Source organism: Mobula birostris, chromosome 28, assembly GCF_030028105.1.
Source record: "Mobula birostris isolate sMobBir1 chromosome 28, sMobBir1.hap1, whole genome shotgun sequence".
Classification (NCBI taxonomy): domain Eukaryota; kingdom Metazoa; phylum Chordata; class Chondrichthyes; order Myliobatiformes; family Myliobatidae; genus Mobula; species Mobula birostris.
In genome coordinates this window covers 24,180,628-24,202,142 of record NC_092397.1, presented here as the reverse complement: position 1 = coordinate 24,202,142, position 21,515 = coordinate 24,180,628, and the positions used below count along the sequence as shown (strand labels likewise).

Here is a 21,515-nt window from a genome sequence, read left to right as displayed (position 1 = left end):
GGATTTATCTGCCATTAATCCCTTCAATTTACCTAACACTACTTCCCTAATAACATGTATTTCCCTCAGTTCCTCCATCTTACTATACCCTCGGTCCCCTACTATTTCCGGAGGATTATTTATGTCGTCCTTGGTGAAGACAGAGCCAAAGTAGTTATTCAATTAGTCTGCTACGTCCCTGTTCCCCATGATCAATCACAACAGTGCATTGAGATCGCACAAGGGAAAGCAATAACAGACCGCAAAATAAAGTGTAACAGCGACAGGGAGAGCACAGCGCAGGTAGGTAACGAGGGACAGCATCATCACGAGGTAGATTGTGAGGTCAAACTTACATTTTACCGTTCTAGGAAACGATTTAGTAGACAAAACAGCGGGATTGAAACTATTCATGAGTCTGTGACACGTTCTTTCAGGCTTTCGTGCTTTCTGTCCGATGGAAAAGGGGAAAGGAGAGAATATCTGGGATGCGGGGTGTCTTTGGTCAGAAATTTGTCTGTTCGATATTTCCAGAAAGTGAGTTTCCTGGAGCTGAGTCCTTGAGACTAACGGACTTGCCAGGACTACTGTTGTGCTTTTCATTTAATTTAGGGTCCTCGATCATTCAGTCGGAGTCCACTTGGTTTCATCCCAGATGAAGGATGTGAATTCAATCTCTGATCTATAACAGTGCGTCATCATTGATAAAAACGATTACACTCACAGCAAATTTCCAGTGTGAGTGGTCGACTTTGTCCCACGAATTCCATGTACATAGCGTTCTGAAAGAGGTTATTTTTATACTCGAAAATTGTAGATTTTTAAATGGCCGAGAATTGAACCCAGATCCACTGTTTGGGAAGCAGCTATGCTCACCTCGACACCGCAATCGCCTCATGATTGAGTGGAGATTCGGGTAGTGAACCGTCTCCTTTTCTATCAGACTCTGTTACTGATCATCAGTTTCCGAGCTGCTTTCTGAAGCATCATTCCTCACTCCGTTGCAGCTCCTGTTCTGACCAGTGGGTGTTGCGTCATCCGGACAGACCGGAGAAACAAAACACTCTGGGTTCGGACTGCAGGGAGAATCAGCTCTTGCGAGAGTCGTACTTAGAAATGGCTCCCCTGGCTCCCTGCCTCACGGAGGGAAAACAAATCCTGATTATAATCGTTTCAAATAATTTAAATAACACGCAGTTAGACGCTAATAGGAACCCTTCCTTTTGCCAGTCCTTGAACACAAGAAGTGACTGAATCGCTAAAGAATCCTGAGACCCTCCAGTCACACAGTGAGAGGGGATGGGTGAAAGCTCTACACTCAATAAACGGAAATCAAAGTAATTCTGTGAGCTCTCCTGTACCCTGACATCCGTATGATCGCCCTGATGAAGGGTCTCAGACAGAAACGTCGACTCTTTTCCATTGATGCTGCCTGGACTGCTGAGTTCCTGCAGCATTTTGTGTGCATCACCTTGATTTCCATCATCTGCAGATTTTCTCTTGTTTGTAATCCGTTTGACAAATTCCATACCCTCGCTTATTCTTCACTAGTGTTGTGGTAAATCTCCCCTTCAATCAATCGGGAGACTCAGGTTCGATTCCCTGTCGTGGAGACCGTTTTCCTGCTGTAAATGAAAACTGGAAGTATAAGAGAATTTTTGCAATAAAACAAAACGGGGTTGAAGTGGTTGTTTAGAAAATGAATCAACACAGTCCGCAGACAGCCCGGGACGGGAGAGTTTACCGAGAAAGTTGTGTTCAGCATCTTTCCCCAAGTAATCCATCACGAGTCCATAATTGAGCGCCGTTCGGCGTTACAATCGGTGACCAATTTCGTCACTTCTAAACATTAAACAGGGGCTGTTGCTATGAGATATAAACTCCCGCAATTTCCAGCACTGATGCCGATTCCGTCAGTGTGTCGGAGTGACTGTAGAAGGCAGGGAGAAGAACAGCTGAAACACTTTAGAAAGAACGATGCCAAGTGGGCAATGTGTTTATTGCCCGGTTTAAATCCACCCTGTCCCTTTCCCAGCCTCGGACCCGCTGTGTAGACGCTCCGAAAGTGAACTGAGGTAAGGAATGGCGATGTTTCACTCTATGACGTCATTCACACATGAGAGCATGCGCAGTGTTGTTCCGCCCCTTGACCTGATTGACAGCGGACAGCAGAACACGTCCCCGGGAGCGGTTTTACAGCAGCCGGGAATGGAGAGCTCCTGGGCCCGGGAGTAGGGCGCTACCAGTGTCCTCCTTCCAGCAGCAGCGCATCGCTCTGGGAGCGGCTCTGCAGATAGGCTCGGAGATCGGCACTGACTCCGGAGATGGCGGCTGGGAGAAAGAGGCGGAGTGTAACAGCGACTGTGCTCGGAATGCGGAGTGACTGGGCAGAGAGAGGATGTTCCTGGGCTGGGGTAGGTAGGGCGGTGAAGGCGGGGTGGGAGAGAGCTGCCGGTGACGTTCATTGTTGCCTCTTCTCCCCGCACCAGGGGGGAAATCCATGTTTAGTCCCAGTCTCCTCGTCTTTGTTTTTGCAGGACACGGAGCCGGACAGGTTTACAAAGAGCGGCTGTTGCGGGATCCCGGAGAGGAGTGTGCCGGACACAATTTACACTGGGGCTCTTTAACTTCGGCTGAGCGGCGAGCCCCACGGGAGAGGTGAGCGGAAATGCGAGGTGCGTCCATCTGCCTGCACCACGGTCAGTTCCATTCCCAGATCGGTGACGGGGTGCGTCCGCCCCTTCTCGGTGTGCAGCTGCCTCATCTACTCGGCAGAAGCTGAGAACTTCAGCCCTACAGCGGCCTCTCACATTGGCACTGGCTGCACCGGCCGCTTCACACAACCATCTGCCTTTAACCTCTCCTCCACTGACCTAGATCCCTCCTCCTTCCCACAGAGAAATAATTCCAACAGCTCTTCCCTTCCCTGCTGAGAGCAATGGGTAACCAACAGACCTGTAAAACAAAGATCGATGTGGGGTCTTTAACCCACATTTCTCCTGCATTTACTGTGGAAAAGGACATGAATTTTAGGGAGTTCAGGACAGAGATATGTTGAGAGTACAGCATCTTACAGTACTGGTAAGTACATCTTAAGTGCTGTTGTTGTTTACATTGAAACAATACCGGCCATACGGCTCACAATGCTGTACAGAACATTTACTTACATTAGAAATTTCCTATTTTTCGAAGCACAATACACCTATTCAGGAGTCACTTAAAAGACACTATTGTTTCAGCCTCCACAACCATCACCGGAAGCACTCACGGCAAAAGGGATACAAGGCTGGGGAAGGCAGAGGATCATGCGACGAGAGGCCTAGGGCGAAAGGAAGGCAGAAGGGAGCCCAGAGGAAGATAGAGATCGGGCAAGGAGTTATAGTGAGAAGGACAGATGGAGAGAAGAGAGAGAGAGAGGAAAAGGGGGAAAATAGCAAATAAATAAATAAGAGATGGGGTAAGAAGGGAAGGAGGGGCATTAACGGAAGTTAGAGAAGTCAATGTTCATGCCATCAAAGGTTGGAAGATACCCAGACGAAATATAAGGTGTTGTTCCTCCAACCTGAGTGTGGCTTCATCTGGATAGTAGAGGAAGCTGTGGATAGACATATCAGAATGCGAATGGGACGTGTAGTTAAAATGTGTGGCCACTGGGAGATCCTGCTTTCTTTGGCAGACAGAGAATTGGTGTCCAGCGAAACGGTCTCCCAGCCTGCGTCGGGTCTCACCAATATATAGAAGGCCGCACTGGGAGCACCGGACGCAGTACATCACCCCAGCGGACTCACAGGTGAAGTGTCGCCTCACCTGGAAGGAATGTCTGGGGCCCTGACGGGTGGTGAGGGAGGAAGTGTAATGGCATGTGTAGCACTTGTTACGCTTACATAAATAAGTGACGGGAGGGAGATCGGTGGGAAGGGATGGGGGAGAGGACAAATGGACAAGGGAGTCGCGTAGGGAGCAAACCCTGCGGAAAGCAGAAAGGCGGAGGGGAACGAAAGATAACCTTGGTGGTGAGATCCAGTCGGAGGTGGCAGAAGTTACAGAGAATTATATTTTGGACACGGAGGCTGGTGTGGTGGTAGGTGAAGACAAGTGGAACCCTATTCTTAGTAGGGTGGCGGGAGGATGGCGTAGGAGCAGAGTTCATGGTGGTGGAAGGGAAGTCCCTTTCGTTCATAAAGGAAGACATCTCTTTCGTCCTGGAATGAAAAGCCTCATCCCGAGAGCAGATGCGGCGGGGACGGGAAAATTGCGAGAAGAGGATGGCATTTTTGCAAGAGACAGGATAGGAAGTGGAATAGTCCAGATAGCTGTGAGAGTCCGTAGACTTATTGTAGACATCAATAGATAATTTCTCTCCAGAGATAGAGGCAGTAAGATCAAGAAAGGGGAGGGAGGTGTCGGAAATGGGCTAGGTAAACTTGAGCGCAGGGTGAAAGTTGGAGGCAAAGTTAGTCAACTATATAGTCAACGAGCTCAGCAAACGTGTGGGAAGCAGCGCCAATGCAGTCGTCGATGTAGCGAAGGAAAAGTGGCAGACGCTTATCAGTATAGGCTTGGAACATGAACTGTTCCACAAAGCCAACAAAAAGGCAGGCATAGCTGGGACCCACACGGGTGCCCATGCCTACACCTTTCGTTTGCAGGAAGTGGGAGGAGCCAAAGGGGAAATTATTAAGAGCAAGGATTAATTCCGCTAGACAGAGGAAAGTGGTGATAGGCGAGAACTGGTTAGGTCTGGAATACAAAAAAGAAGCGAAGAACTTTGAGATCTTCTTGGTGGGGGATGGAGGTATACAGGGACTGGACATCCATGGTGAAAATGAAGCGGTGGAGGCCAGGGAACTTAAAATCATTGAAGAAATTCAGAGCTTGAGAAGTGTCACGAACAAAGGTGGGAAGGGCTTGAACAAGGATGGATAAAGTAGTGTCGAGGTAGGCAGAAATGAGTTCGGTGGGGGAGGATCAAAATGAGACAATGGGTCTACCTGGACAGGCAAGTATGTGGTTCTTGGGTAGAAGGTAGAAACGGGAAGTGCGGGGTGTGGGAACGATAAGGTTGGTGGCAGTGGATGGGAGAACCCCAGAGCTGATAAGGTTGATGATGGTGTGGGAGACAATAGCCCACTGCTCCTTAGTGGGGTCATGATCGAGGAGTAAATAAAAGGAGGTATCCGCGACTTGTCACTGTGCCTCAACAAGGTAGAGGTCAGTACTCTAGACTACAACAGCAACCCCACGTCCCCCACCCTTTATCGGCGGGTTTTATAGTAAGGTTATGATTAGTGCTGAAGAATTGGAGGGCAGAGCTTTCGGAAGGAGTGATGTTGGACTGGAACAAGGTGTGATGAAGTCGTGACGGTTGATGTCCCGTCGGCAGTTGGCAATAAAGAGATTCAGAGCAGGCAGAGGACCAGAGCGGGTGTCCATGAAGAGGCGAAGGGATGAAGACGAGAGAAGGGGTCATTGGTGGGGGTCGGAGAGTCCTTGCTGAAGAAGTGATCTCGAAGTCAGAGACGGCGGCAGAAGAGTTCAGCGTCATGGCTCACGAGGAACTCGCTGAAGTGTGGGCAAAGGGGGACAAAGGTAAGTCCCTTGCTGAGGACAGAGCGCTCTGCCTCAGAGAGTTGAAGTTCGGAGGGGATGGTAAAGACCCGGCACGGATGAGAGCTGGGATCAGAGGGGGGCGGGGAAGGCTGGTAGTTGCAGTGCAGATGGGAGGGTTGGGTGAGAGGAAGCTGGAGTCTATGAGGGCCCAGGAACAGATGATGGGATGTGAGGGAGACGGGGCTGCAGAGTAGTGGTGGGGTAGGGGAGAGGTGAGTCACAATAGAGGCATGTGAAGACCCGGCCTGGAGTTCAAGGCTGTATTTTAATTTAGATTGCCACCAGAAATGAAAGCAATCAAGGGAGGCTGAACTTTGCTCTACCTTCCCGTATTTCCGCGTAACGATGTCGCCATCAATGTTTATCCGCTGATGTCTCAACTTATGCAGAATAAAACCTTGTTCCTTTAACCCATCAGAAAAACAGAGACGAAGATTCAGGGCAGAGCAAAGGAAATTTAAAATATTCACCCCTGAATTAAAAGGGAGACGCTTGTTTTTACAGTATCACCCCGATCAAAATTTCTGCTCTCTTAGTCCGCAAGGATCCATTGCAATTCCAACCGCACCCGTAACACGTTACAGAGATTCCTGAAGTCTTTTTGTTTGCTTTTTCGTGTGAGACTTCTTTTTTTTTTGTTTTTATTCCGTTCCCTCTAAGTGTCTGTATCCGATAATGTACAATGCAATTTAAACAGACCTCATACATACTTCATATATTATCATCATTTTCAGTAGCTTACACTGAAGCAAGATAAAGTTAGAGCTTTGACAGTCTCCGGGAATCTGTTGTTTGCGATACCTGCTCTCTAGATTGCAACGTGCACGTACAGCCGTTTGAACTCATTTTAGTAATTAAAACAAAGGTTAACTTTCAGGTTGAGTCGCTGGTAAGGAAGGTACCTGCAATGTTAGACATCATTTTGGGAGGACTAGATTGTAAAAGTAAGGATGATATGCCGAGTCTTTATAAGGCATTGCGTCAGACGATATTTGGAATATGGTGAGCAAATGAGGATCTCATATCCATGAAGAGCATAGATATTGACATTGAAGAGCCCAGAGGAGGTTCATGAGAATTATCCTGGAAATGGGTAACTTATAAGAAAGTCTTGATGGATTTGGGAATGAATTTCCTGGAGTTTCGAAAATATTGAAAGCCTTATTCGAGGAAAGGATGTTTCCTACAGTGGAGAATTCCAGAGCCAGAGGGCACAGTTTCAGAGCAGAACGACATCCCTTAGAAAAGAGTTGATGGGGAATGTGTTGAGCCAGAGGGTGGTGAATCTGTAGAATTCATTGTTCCCGACGGTGGTGGAGGCCGAGTCACTTGGTTGATGGGCTCTTGATTAGTAAGGAGAAAAGGCATGAGAATGGAGTTGAGAGGGATAATATGCCAGCCAAGATGGAGTGACGGAGCAGACTGATGTTTCTCCATTCCCTTACGGTCGTATGATCTTACCGGTCGGCGCCTGAGTGCGAGTGGACAGAGGTCTTATCCCGGTCAGCACTTCTGTTGATTCTGTTTTACTCGGTGTAAAGTCGATTGTTCTGTGTTCGTTTTTTCCACGGAGGTTGGGTGCGACCTGAACCAGAGGTCACGGTTAAGAGCAATAGGCGACAGTTAACGGGAAGGTAGGGACATTTTCTGTGCTCAGAGGATGATCCGGATCTGGAATGAACTGCCACCTAAGTGGTGGATACAGGTTGAGCTGCAACATTGAAGAGGGGTTTGGACAGGTAATCGGATGGTGGAGGTATGAAGTGCTATGTTCCATGTGCAGGTTGATGAAACTAGGCAGACTAACAGTTTGGCGTGGCTTAGATGGTGTGAAGGGCCTTTCTGTTTTCTGGAAAGCTCGATGACAATGGTACAAAGGCGGCTCGGTACCTCCCTCTTCAGGACAGCTGTGGAACGCCAATAACCGCTGCCCTTACTGCTGAGGCACACATTCACAGGATGAAAACGAACTGTTAGGTGTGGTGTTATGGTGGCAGGATGAGAAATCCCTTTACTGCTCTGAGTGAGATTCCGGTCATATAGCTTCCCGTCCGGACACAGGGTGAAAGCTCATCGAACAATATTAATACAAAGATGAAACTAACAGCAGTTTTCCAGATAGGTAGGACGTTAAAAACAATGCAATAGTGAACCTCGGGGTATGGAAATCGGAGGTAGTAATAGGGGACAAAAAGTAGCGGAGGAACTTAATAATCTCTTTGCGTAATGCCATTTTATTTCGAGAATAACAGCAGTATGTTAGAAATTCCAGATGTCACCCGGTCCAGATGGACTACACCGTGGGTTTATGAAACAAGTGGGTGATGAGATCACGGAAGCGTTAATAGTGATTATTCAACAGTGACTGGATTCTGGAATGGTTCACACGACAGGAAAATTGCAAAAGTAAATTTAGGTCTACAAAAGATAGGATATTACGGACCGTTTGCCATGGATTTTATGTTGGGAAAATGCTGGAGTCCATTTGTAAGGATGTGCTTTCAGGCGTGTGATAAAATAGGCCGGCCAACATGGTTTTCTTAAAGATAAATCTTGCAACAAAAATCTGTTGGAATTCTTTGAGAAAATAGCAGACAGGATAGAGAAAGCAGTGTGAATGGATGTTGTTTACTTGGATTTTCAGAAGGTCTTTGTCAAGTGACGCAGAAAAGGCTGCTAAACAAAATTAGAGCTCATTTTATTGCATGAAAGATCCGAGCATCGGGAATATATTGACGACTGGTGGAAGGCAAAGTTTGGGAATAAATATGGCCTTTTGAGTTGTTTGTCAGTAACTAGTGGTGTTCTGGAGGGGTCTCTGCCTTGTACCTTATCTGTCAATGATCTGGATGATGAAATTGATGGGTTTGCATGTGATAGAAAATTAGATGGATTGACTGATACTATTGATGAAGCAGGGAGTCTGCAGAATGACTTGGAGGATGGGCAACTAAGTAGAAGAGTGGATACAGAGTATGATAATGTATGTTAAGGCACATTGAGAGAAGAAATAAAAGTATGGACTATTTCCCAAATGGGGATCAAATTCGGAAATCAGATGTGCAAGTGGGCTGGGGAGTTCTCCTGCAGGGTTCCCTAAAGGATAAGCTGCAGGTTGAGTTGGTGGTAAGAAAGGCAAATACAATTTTAGCATTCATTCCGCCAGGACTAGCATCTAAAAGCAAGGCTATAATGAAGATGTATTGTAAGACATTGATCAGATTCATTTGGAGCATTGTAGACAATTGTGGGCCCCATTTCTGATAAAGGATGCGCTGGCATTGGAGTGGGCCCAGGGGAGTCTCACGAGAATGATCCCGGAATGAAACGGTGAAGCTACAAGGAGCATTTGACGGCTCTAAGCCTCTACTCATTGGAATTCAGAAAAATGAGGGAGGATCTTATGGAAACTTATCAAATATTGAACGGCCTGGATAGAGTGGACGTGGTGAGGATGTCATTTCAGATTCTCTGACCCTCAACGTTGATGTTGAGCCCAATCGACCCGGGACATGGTGATGGGATCCCATGAAAAATGTCCTTCTGTCTCCCGAGCTATGTGGTAGCAGTTGCATGGCCGAGTGATTAGGCGATAGACCAGAAGTTCATTGAGGTTTCACTGCGCAAGTTCCACTCAGGGTCTGCTCAGAGTAATCCGTGTCCACGTAATTCCAAATTTCTTTATTCCTTCTACCAAAGTGTTATTTGCGTCGCCATCTCGTGATGAAACCATGGAATAAGGAAATTATAACCCTTTATTGCATTGCGCTTCAAGGGTCTTGTTATGAATTCGGGGCGTTCATTGGAAATTCTATCGGGTGAGTCACTCTTGACATTCGAGAGATCATCTGCCGCCAACATGGACTGAACTGCTTTCCTGTTGAGCCGCACATCCTCACAATTCCAAATCTCAGGGTTCACTGAGTGTGTGAAGAAATTAGATTGTTCTGGAGAGTATCGGCGATCAATATTTAAGGTCTCGTGACTGGGTAAATCTAATGACTCCTTGTCGCACCCATTCATTCATTAAAGTTATTCTTCCTCAGGTAGGGTCCCCTGACTACCGGCAAGCGAGCGGGGTTGTCTGGATCTCCCTTTCTCAGAGGGCGATAGAGGCAGATTCTATTAATGAGTAATGATTCAACTATTCAAAACATATTTATTTTCAGATTTGCCTTTATCCAGGCAGCCACAAAACAAGAAACTCGAATAATCCAATTAAAACAAAAACACTAAAAACCACTGCGCAGAGAAAGAGAGAGAAAGAAAAACACGTCATGCAAACAAGAGAAGCAAGCTAGCAGCATCTCGAAACAGACTGGGTCACAGATCTGCTCGCGGAGTATCCGAAGTAGGCCCAAGCCTCGGACCCCAGTTTTCACATCAGCAGGGCAGAAAAGTACTGCAGCCGGATCAGCCGCGATCTTTTTGATTTTGTTATTTATTCAATTACATATACGGTGCGGAGCTGTTACCGAGACTTCTGGATATAATAAATTAACCCACCTACGTGTGAGTGAAGATGTCGTAAAGTTCAAAATTCCCTTAAATAATGTCCTCCGATAATCTCGGCTGCAGCTCAGCTGGTGTCCATTGTTCGAACCATTGATGTCTGTCCCAATGAACAACCCAGAGGGAAAGAGACAGAACGCGGAAGAGACACAGTGGAAGAATAACTGAATGTGTGACAGCAGGACCACTGAAACCAGACTCATTAAAAAACGTAAAACACATTCACTGCTGACATGTCGTGAACGAGGCCTCCGGAAGGGTCGGAGCACAGAGGCAATAACAGGACGGGACAGGCGGTAGCAAGCACTGAATGATAGACAGAGTCACGGGCAGAGAGACACGTGAGGAAATAAATCACCAAACAGCAGCTCGCGAGGGGAACAATGTGACGTCAGCAAAGAATCGACAAATAAAAATGAAGGAAAAGAATGGGAACCGTCTACAACGGAGCAGCTCAGCACCACGTTCAGCCAACAGCAGAGTGGCGCAGCGGGAGCACGCTGGGCCCATGGTCGTCCATTCGGTAGAAACCAGCTTCGACTTGTCAAGTTTACCGCGGATTCGAGAATTGAAAACTTTGGGAACTCTGTAAACTAACTGGAGCATTGAATGCATGGGATGTTCGCAAGGATTTTGCGTGCGATGGAGAGTTCCGGTATAAACCGAGGCTGGATAGACTGCGGGCGTTTCCATGGAGCGCTGGAGATGACGGAGGTCTTTGAAGATCATATCAAATTAACGGGGGCCATTCAGAATACTGGGGAACTGTCCTGACGTGTGTAAACCGAGAGAGCATGAGTTGAAGAACTTCATGCAGATGGCGGCTGGAAACTGGAAACGATGCCGGAGTGGCTAGTGGAGGCACGTATTCCAACAATATTAGAGAACTGCCTGGACTAACACCTGAATCATCAAGGCACGGAAGGCAATAGATGGTAAGTGAGTTGTTTTTTTTTTTCTGGTGAGATTGGTACTTCATTGTTAGCATCGACGTGGCGGGCCGAAAGGCCTGTATAAAGGTTGCATGATTCTGTGATTCTATATTACATCTGTTAATCGCATTAAAGGGTGTAATTTAATCGTGTATTGGAGAGAGGGATCTCTCAGGGTACAAATAGACAGAGAGAGTGGTGAGTGGACTCAGAACACTCAGTGTGAACACATCATCCGACATGTTTTGGTGTGTCCCAGTTTGTTGTGAGAATCTGGTTTATAGTGACAGCAGGAAGCTGCACTGGTCTGTTCATCGGGAAAATGTGAAAGACAGGAAATCCACCCTTGATCCACCGGACAGCCCAGGGTGAACTATAATTCTACACTCACTCTTCGATTTAAATAATTTGGGGAATTCGTATGCGAGTTGGCAGGTTAGGCCACTCGGACTCTAGAAGTCTGCACGGATCGGGTTCGATGAGAGGTTTACATCTGATAGTTTCGATGAAAGGACATTAAAGGTCGATTAACTACGTCATCGGAAATCGAATCCGCATCAATTGCCTGGAAGACAGATATGTTCACCATTATATCACCATCGTTCAATCATCCTCAGGGAGACTCGTGTCCTGAATCGTCTCCTGTGGTCTATGACTGTGGCTCGGACTGCTTTCTGAATAAGGTCACTCTGATGCAGTTCCTGTTATGTCCAGTTGTGGTCGCCATTCTCGCACAGACCGGAGATACAAAACACCCAGTGATTTGAACATTTCGTAAGCCTTTCTTTTCTTCTTGACTATATTTTCATCATGTGTCCACCATGGTTCCTGTACCGTAGCATCTCTTCTCTGTCTCATTGGCTCCTATCTATGAAGAACGCCACACAAGTGTCCCCTGAACATTTTCCACATTTCTGCCATGCATTTCCCTGAGAACTCTGTTCCCAGTTTATGCTTCCAAGTCCCTGCCTGATAGCTTCATATTTCCCTTTTACTCCAGTTAAATGCTTTGGTAACTTGTCTGTTCCTATTCCTCTCCAATGCTATGATAAAGGAGATAACATTGTGATCACTGCCTCAAAAATGCTCTCCCACTGTCATTGTCCGGATCGGAGTCCCTTTAAAATTACTTTGTTTATGTTACGATCCGGACCGTTGACTCCCTCTTTCCCTTTGGTTCCCTGTTTTCCCGTGTCCCTCGGGCTTGGTGATTGAAGGCAATTTACTCTCGGCTGAACCGGCAGATTACAGTCTCCAGCTTTCAGCCGTTCGGCGCCAGAGCTTTTGCAAAGTCAGCAAAGGTACTGCGAGCCCATGTCATCTGGCCGGAGCAAGCCTAGTCTCCTCCCGGAGCAAGTGCCAGCAAGCCGCCTTCCATTGTCGGTATGGGTCAGTCAAAGTTAACCCGCTGTGGTGAGTCATGAGTTCGCTGCGGCTTGGAGCTTACTTGAGCCCCGTTATAGTTCTGTCCATTGTTGTGTGGTCTCCGTATCCATGTCGTGCGTCAAAAAGGGATTCCGGCCCTATACCCTGGAATGGTCCTGACCCTGTGTCAAGAGGAGTCCCGACTCCGTCATGTATCTACGGAGGATTCCCGGCACTGTGTTTTATGTCCTGTGTCTGAGTCTGTCCTGTGAATGAAAAGATTTCCTGGCTCCGTAGGCTCCAAGTCCGAAGTCCTGGCCCTGGCGGCTCGTGATTCCGAGTCCTAGCCCAGACCCTTAGTTCCAGCCTAGTCTCAGGCCTGAGTCCATGTCCAGTGCACTATTCCTGCATCTGTTTTGCTCTCCTTGTACCGAGCAATAAACTTAATTTAAGTTAACCTCACATGATGTGTTTGTGTCTTGCATTTTGGTCCACCCCTGTGCCCAGCACACCCCATTGTGGCACCTACTGAGATACCTCACACCGGACCAGGTTCATTTACCAACAGCAGATCAAGGGCAGCCATTGCTCTTGTAGGCTTATCTGTATTGGATGATCTATATATATATATATATATAAACAAGCAAACACCCAGTAGAGTTATTGACCCCTTCCTGTTACTATCTTCCACCCACGGAGACTCAGTAGACAAGTCCTCCATGACTTCCTCCTTTTCTGCAGCTGTGATACTATCTCTGATCAGCAGTGCCTCGATCCGACCTCTTCTGCCTCCCTGAAACATCCTTTCTGAAACATCTGAAGCCTGGCAGTCTACGAACATGAGACAATAAGACCATAAGATATAAAATCAATAGTATGCTATTCGGTACATAGAGTCTGCTCTGCCATTCAATCATGGGCTGATCCAATTCTTCCGGTCATCCCCACTCCCTGCTTTCATCCTATACCCTTTGATGCCCTGGCTAATCAAGAACTTATCTATATCCGCCTTGAATACACCCACTGACTTGTCATCCAGAGCCGCTAGTGGCAACAAATTCCACAGACGTACCACCCTCTGACTAAAGGAATCTCATGTCTTAAAGGACACCTTCAATCCCGAAGTCGTGCCCTCTTGCTCTAGAATCCCCTACCATGAGAAATCACTTTGCCATATCTAATCTCTTCAGGCCTGTTAACATTCGAAATGTTTCTGTAAGATCCCTGCCCTCCTCACTCCCCTGAACTCCGGGGAATACAGCTCAAGCGCTTCCAGACGTTTCTCATACGGTAACCCTTTCATTCCTGGAATAATTTTCCTGAATCTTCTCTGAACCCTCTCAATGTCAGTATATTGTTTCTCTAATAAGGAGCCCATAACTGCATACAATACCCTAAGTCTGGTCTCACGTGTGCCTTATAGATCCTCACCATCACATCCCTGCTCTTGTATTCCATACCTCTGGAAATGAACGCCAACATTCCATTCGCGTTCTTCACAACGGATTTAACCTGGAGGTTAACCTTTAGGTCATTTAGCACAAGGACTCCCAAGTCCCTTTGCATCTCTGCATTTTGAATTCTCTACCCATCTAAATAATTGTCTGCCCGTTTATTTCTTCCACCAAAGCGCATGACCACACACTTTCCAACATTTTCCTTCATTTGCCACGTTTTTGCCCATTCCCCTAAACTATCCAAGTCTCTCTGCAGGCTCTCTGTTTCCTCAACATTACCCGTTCCTCCACCTCTTTTTGTATCATCGGCAAATTTAGCCACAAATCCATTAATTCCGTAGTATAAATCATTGGCGTACATCGTAAAAAACAGTGGTCCCAACACCGACTCTGCTGGAACTCCAATGGTAACCGACAGCGATCCAGAATAGGATCCCTTTATTCCCACTCTGTTTTTTTGCCGACCAGCCAATGCTACGCCCAATCAAGTAACTTCCATTTAGTTCTATGGACTCTTATCTTGCTAAGAGCTTCATGTGCGCTTGTCAAACGCCGTTTGGAAACCCAAGTACACCACGTCTACTGCATCCCCTTTGTCTACCATGCTTATAGCTTCTTCAGCGGATTGCAGTAGATTTGTCAATTATGATGTTCCTTTCAGGAAACCATGCTGGCTTTGTCCTATCTTGTGATGTCCCCCCAGGAACTCCATAATCTTATTCCTAACAATAGATTACAACAGCTTCCCAAGCACTGATGTTCGGATAACAGGTCTATAGATTCCTTCCTGATGACGCCCTCCCTTCTTAAATAGCGGAGTAACAGTTGTAATTGTCCAGTCATCTCGTACAATGCCAGAATCTATCGATTCTTGTATGATCATCGTTAATGCCTCTGCAATCTCTCCAGCTACTTCCTTCAGAACCCGAAGGTACATTTGATCAGGTCCAGGAGATTTATCCACCCTCAGACCATGAAATCTCCTGAGCATCTTTCTCCGTCGTAATTTTCACTGCAAAACTTCACTTCACTGTCACTCGTGAATGTCCGGTACACTTCCACTGTGAAGTTTCTCTACCATCTCCGCATCTGTCATTACAGAATCTCCAGCGTCATTTTGTATTGGTCCTATATCTATCCGCGACCCTCTTTTACCCTTTATATACTTAAAAATGTTTTTAGTATCTTCCTTTTTATTCGTCACCAGCTTCCTCTCGTAATTATTTTTCCTTCTGAATGACCTTCTTAGTTTCCCTTAGCAAGTTTTCAAAAGCTCCCCAATCCTCTATCTTCACACTAGCTCTGGCTTCCTTGTATGCCTTCCTTGCTTTTACTTAGGCTTTGATTTCACTTGTCAGTCACGGTAGTGTCCTTCTTCAAATTGAAAATTCCTTCTTATTTGGAATATATTACTTTAAGTATCCATTGCTGCCCCTGAGCCATAGAAGTCTGTGTAATGGCCACAACATCATAGCTCAAAGTACTGATCCAGGATCTAAGCTCACTCGCTTTGTTCATGATACTCCTTGCATTAAAATAGACACATCTCGAACCATCGGTCTCTGCGCACCCCATCTCTGTCAGTTGCCTATCCTCTCTCTCACAAAGGCTACATGCTTTCTGTTCCAATGGGTGCTGCGATTGGAAAGCAGAAACAACAGCAGGACACAGACACGTGAGTAGCATTAACGGAAGTGCGTTTTTATTAATAGTTACCAGGAAAAAAATGAAGCGTGGATTAGATGCTTACATGGACGTGAACGTAGGACGACAAACAGGAGGAACCTGGACACTGAGTCGGGGTTTGGAACTTGGACACGGAGCTGGGTCTCGGAACCTGGACACGGAGCTGGGACTCGGAACTTGGGCACGGAGCTGGGACTCAGAACCTGGACACGGAGCTGGGACCCGGAACCTGGACAGGGAGCAGGGACTAGAAACTTGAACATGGAGCCGGGACTAGAAACTTGGACACGGAACCGGGACTTGGATTCGGACTTGGAAACAGAGCCTTAACCTGACTAGGGCCTGAACACAGAACCTGGAGTTGGACTTGGATTTGGACACAGAGCTTAGACTTGGACTTGGACTGGAACACAGAGCCTGGACGTGGACTTCAACTGGAACACAGAGCCTGTACTTGGACTTGGAATGGAACGCAGAGCCTAGACTTGGAGTTAGACTGGAAGGCAGAGCCTGGCATTGGAATTGGACTGGAACACAGAGCCCGGACTTCGACTTGGACTGGAATACAGAGGCTGGACTTGGACTTGGACTGGAACACAGAGCCCGGACTTGGACTTGGACTGGAACACGGAGCCTGGACTTGGACTTGGACTGGAACACAGAGCCTGGACTTGGACTTGGACTGGAAGGCAGAGCCTTGCATTGGACTTGGACTGGAACACAGAGCCTGGACTTGGACTCGGAATGGAACGCAGAGCCCGGCATTGGACTTGGACTGGAACACAGAGCCTGGACGTGGACTTCAACTGGAGCACAGAGCCTGTACTTGGACTTGGAATGGAACGCAGAGCCTAGACTTGGAGTTAGACTGGAAGGCAGAGCCTGGCATTGGAATTGGACTGGAACACAGAGCCCGGACTTGTACTTGGACTGGAATACAGAGCCTGGACTTGGACTTGGACTGGAACACAGAGCCCGGAAGTGGACTTGGACTGGAACACAGAGCCTGGACTTGGACTTGGACTGGAAGGCAGAGCCCAGACTTGGACTTGGACTGGAAGGCAGAGCCTTGCATTGGACTTGGACTGGAACACAGAGCCTGGACTTGGACTCGGAATGGAACGCAGAGCCCGGCATTGGACTTGGACTGGAACACAGATACTGGACTTGGACTTGACAGGAACACAGAGCCTGGACTCGGACTTGGACTGGAACACAGATACTGGACTTGGACTTGGCCTGGGACACAGAGCTTGGACTTGGATTTGGACTGGAACAGAGAGCCTGGACTTGGACATGACTTGAACAACGAAGAGACAGAATATCCAACTCAGAGTAGCCGCAAATGGTCGAACCTCCTCAGATGGATACGAGACGCCGAAACCAAACAGCAACAGACAGTTCTAGTCTTGACACGGAGTAGCTCATGAAGCGGCAACGGCCGACAATCACTCAGCTAGACACGAAGAGACAGAATTCCCCACTCGGAGCAATGGAAAACGGTCGGACCCACTCAGCTGGAAAAGAGACGACAAAGACCAAAAGATGACAGCCCAAGCAGTTGAAGAAGAGAGTGGGAGAATTCGGGTAGAAAAAGTGTTTTTTTTCTTAAAAACTGCTGGGGGGGGGAAGGGTCTGCACTACGCAGGCGCGTGACGTAGCGCGCCAAGGTTTATAAGGCAGACCACCATATACAGCGGCCATCGTCGAGTGGACTGAGTCAGAGTCGGACGGCTTTGGCTCAAACAGGCTTCGGCGAGAACAGGCAGAGGCCAGGGTAGGTTCCGGTAAGTTTTTTTTTTATTCAGACTGTCTAGCGTAGAGAGAATGCCGGGGAGGATGTTGGAATGCTCCTCTTGCAGGCTGTGGGAAGTCAGGGAGCCCTCCGGTGTCCCTGACAACGACACCTACAAGAAGTGCATCCAGCTGCAGCTCCTGACAAACCGCGTTAGGGAACTGGAGCAGGAGCTGGATGACCTGCGGATCATTCGGGAGAATGAGGAAATTATAGATAGTAGCTACAGGGAGGTAGTTACGCCAAAGGAGCAGAGGACAGGAAGTTGGGTCACTGTCTGGCGAGGGAAGAGGAAAGGGCAGGCAGAGTGGAGTTCCCCTGTGGCCATTCCCCTCAACAACAAGTATACCGCATTGGATACTGTTTGGGGGCGGGGGGGATGACTTACCTGGGACAAGCTGCAGTAGCCGGATCTCTGGCACTGAGTCTGGCTCTGCAGTGCAGAAGGGAGCGGGGTGGGGGGGGGGGGGGGAGAGGAGAGCGGTAGTGATAGGGGATTCGATAGTTAAAGGTGCAGATAGGAGGTTCTGTGGTCGTGACAGAGAATCCAGGATGGATTGTTGCCTCCCGGGTGCCAGGGTCAAGGATGTCTCTGATCGATTGCATGACATTCTGAAGTGGGAGGGTGATCAGCCAGATGTCGTGGTGCACATCGTACCAATGACATAGCAAGGAAGAGTGAGGAGGTCCTGGAGAGTGAGTATCGAGAGCTTGGTAGGAAGTTGAAAAGCAGGACCTCGAGGGTGGTAGTCTCAGTATTGCTACCTGTGCTACATGCCAGTGAGGGTAGGAATAGGATGCTCTGGAGGATGAACAAGTGGCTGAGGAACTGGTGTAGGGAGCAGGGTTTCAGATTTCAGGATATTTGGGACCTCTTCTGGGGCAGGTGGGACCTGTACAGGAGAGACGCTTACACTTGAACTACGGGGGGACTAATATTCTTTCAGGGAGGTTTGTTAGTGCTATTGGGGGGCTTTAAACTAGATTTGCAGGGGGATGGGAATCAGAGTGCCAGAGCTGACAGTCTGGCTGGAGTGAAAATAAATGATGTTAAAAGTTCAAGCAAATCCGCTAATAGAAAGGTTGTGATGGTGGTAAAAATCTGCTGGGGTGTATATATTTCAATGCTAGGAGTATTGCGGGGAAGGCGGATGAATTAATGGCGTGGATTGACACGTCGATTTATGACGTGTAGCAATTAGTGAAACTTGGCTACAGGAGGGGCAGGACAGGCAGCTTAATATTCCAGGGTTCCGATGTTTCAGATGTGATCGAGGCAGAGGAATGAAAGGTGGGGGAATAGCATTGCTTGTTAGGGAAAATATTACAGCAGTGCTCAGGCCGGATAGATTAGAGGGCTTGTCTACTGAGTCCTTGTGGGTGGTGCTGAGAAAAAGGAAAGGTATGGCCACATTAGTGGGATTGTATTACAGACCACCCAATAGTCAAGGAGAATTGGAAGAGCAAATCTGCAGAGAGATAGCAGGCAACTGCAGGAAACATAAAGTTGTGGTGGTTGGGGATTTTAATTTTCCATACATTGATTGGATCTCGCATACTGTTGGGGGTCTAGCTGGTTTAGAATTTGGAAAATGTCTTCAGGAAAGTTTTCTAAATCAATATATAGAGGGACCAATTAGAGGGGATGCAATATTGAATCTCCTGTTAGAAACGAGTTAGGACAAGCGACAGAATTCTGTGTAGGGGGGCACTTTGGTTCCAGTGATCATAACACCATTGGTTTCAACTTGATCATGGACAAGGATAGGTCTGGTCCAAGGGTTGAGATTGTTAACTGGAAGAAGGCCAAATTTGAAGAAATGAGAAAGGATCTAAAAAGCGTGGATTGGGACAGGTTGTTCTCTGGCAAGGATGGGATCGGTAGGTGGGAAGCCTTCAAAGGAAACATTTTGAGAGAGCAGAGTATGTACGTTCCTTTCAGGATTAAAGGCAAATTGAATAGGAATAAAGAACCTTGGATTTCAAGGGATATTGCAACTCTGATAAAGAAGAAAAGGGAGTTGCATGACATGTTTAGGAAGTAGAGTGTAAATAAGGTGCTTGAGGGGTATAAGAAGTGCAAGAAAATACTTAAGAGAGAAATCAGGAGGGCTAAAAGAAGACATGAGGTTGACTTGGCAGTCAAACTGAAGGATAATCCAAAGAGCTTTTACAGGTATATTAAGACCAAAAAGGATTGTAAGGGATAAAATCGGTCCTCTTGAAGATCAGAGTGGTCGCCTATGTGCGGAACGAAAGGAAATGGGGGAGATCTTAAATAGGTTTTTTGCGTCTGTATTTACTAAGGAAACTGGCATGATGTCTATGGAATTAAGGGAAACAAGTAGTGAGATCATGGAAACTGTACAGATCGAAAAGGAGGAGGTTCTTGCTGTCTTGAGGAAAATTAAAGTGGATAAATCCCCGGGACTTGACAGGGTGTTCCCTCGGACCTTGAAGGACACTAGTGTTGAAATTGCAGGGGTCCTGGCAGAAATATTTAAAATGTCGCTGTCTACAGGTGAGGATTGGAGAGTGGCTCATGTTGTTCCGTTGTTTAAAAAAGGATCGAAAAGTAATCTGGGAAATTATAGGCCAGTAAGTTTAACGTCGGTAGTAGGTAAGTTATTGGAGGGAGTACTAAGAGACAGGATCTACAAGCATTTGGATAGACAGGGACTTATTAGGGAGAGTCAACATGGCTTTGTGCGTGGTAGGTCATGTTTGACCAATCTATTGGAGTTTTTCGAGGAGTTTACCAGGAAAGGGAAGGCAGTGGATATTGTCTACATGGACTTCAGTAAGGCCTTTGACAAGGTTCCGCATGGGAGGTTAGTTAGGAAAGTTCATTCGCTAGGTCTACATGGAGAGGTGGTAAATTGGATCAGACATTGGCTCAATGGAAGAAGCCAAAGTGTGGTAGAAGAGAATTGCTTCTCCGAGTGGAGGCCTGTGTCTGGTGGTGTGCCACAGGGATCAGTGCTGGGTCCATTGTTATTTGTCATCTATATCAATGATCTGGATGATATTCTGGTCAATTGGATCAGCAAATTTGCTGATGATACGAAGATTGGAGGTGTAGTAGACAGTGAGGAAGGTTTTCAGAGCCTGCAGAGGGACTTGGACTCGCTGGAAAAATAGGCTGAAGAATGGCAGATGGAGTTTAATACAGACAAGTGTGAGATATTGCATGTAGGAAGGACAGACCAAGGTAGAACATACAGGCTTAATGGTAAGGCACTGAGGAGTGCAGTGGAACAGAGGGATTTGGGAATACAGATACAACATTCCCTAAAAGTGGCGTCACACATAGATAGGGTCGTAAAAAGAGCTTTTGCTACATTGGCCTTTATTAATCAAAGTATTGAGTATAAGAGCTGGAATGTTATGATGAGGTTGTATAAGGCATTGGTGAGGCCGAATCTGGAGTATTGTGTTCAGTTTTGGTCACCAAATTACAGGAGGGATATGAATAAGGTAGAAAGAGTGCAGAGAAGGTTTACAAGGATGTTGCCACGACTTGAGAAACTCAGTTACAGAGAAAGGTTGAATAGGTTAGGATTTTATTCCCTGGAGTGTAGAAGAATGAGGGGAGATTTGATAGAGGTATACAAAATTATGGTGGGTATAGATAGGGTGAATGCAAGCAGGCTTTTTCCATTGAGGCAAGGGGAGAAAAACAAAACAGAGGACATGGGTTAAGGGTGAGGGGGCAAAAGTTTAAAGGGAACATTTGGGGGGGGGCTTCTTCACACAGAGAGTGGTGGGAGTATAAAATGAGCTGCCAGACGAGGTGGTAAATGCGGGTTCTTTTTTAACATTTAAGTATAAATTGGACAGATACATGGATGGGAGATGTATGGAGGGATATGGTCCGTGTGCAGGTCAGTGGGACTAGGCAGAAAATGGTTCGGCACAGCCAAGAAGGGCCAAAAGGCCTGTTTCTGTGTTGTAGTTTCTATTGTTTCTGTGGTTTAATTTGTGCCTTGGCTCGGAGTGGTGGCAATCGGTCAGCAAATCTCGGAGGGACATGAAAACAACAGAATTCGCATCTTGAATATTTAATTTCCTATTGCTCTCAACGTCATTGGTGCCTCCACACCAAACCATGATGTATCCAGTCAGGATATTCTCCACTATACACCTACAGAAGTTTGTCTAAGTTTTACACAACATGGT

At 47.0% G+C, this 21,515-nt stretch overlaps 1 protein-coding gene across 1 annotated transcript in view; it reads left to right on the top strand.

Moving 5' to 3' along the window:
* LOC140189013 (uncharacterized) overlaps window positions 1-21,515 on the top strand; it is a 1,003,756-nt gene that overhangs the window by 597,934 nt on the left and 384,307 nt on the right. The gene's annotated exons all lie outside the window — the stretch shown is intronic.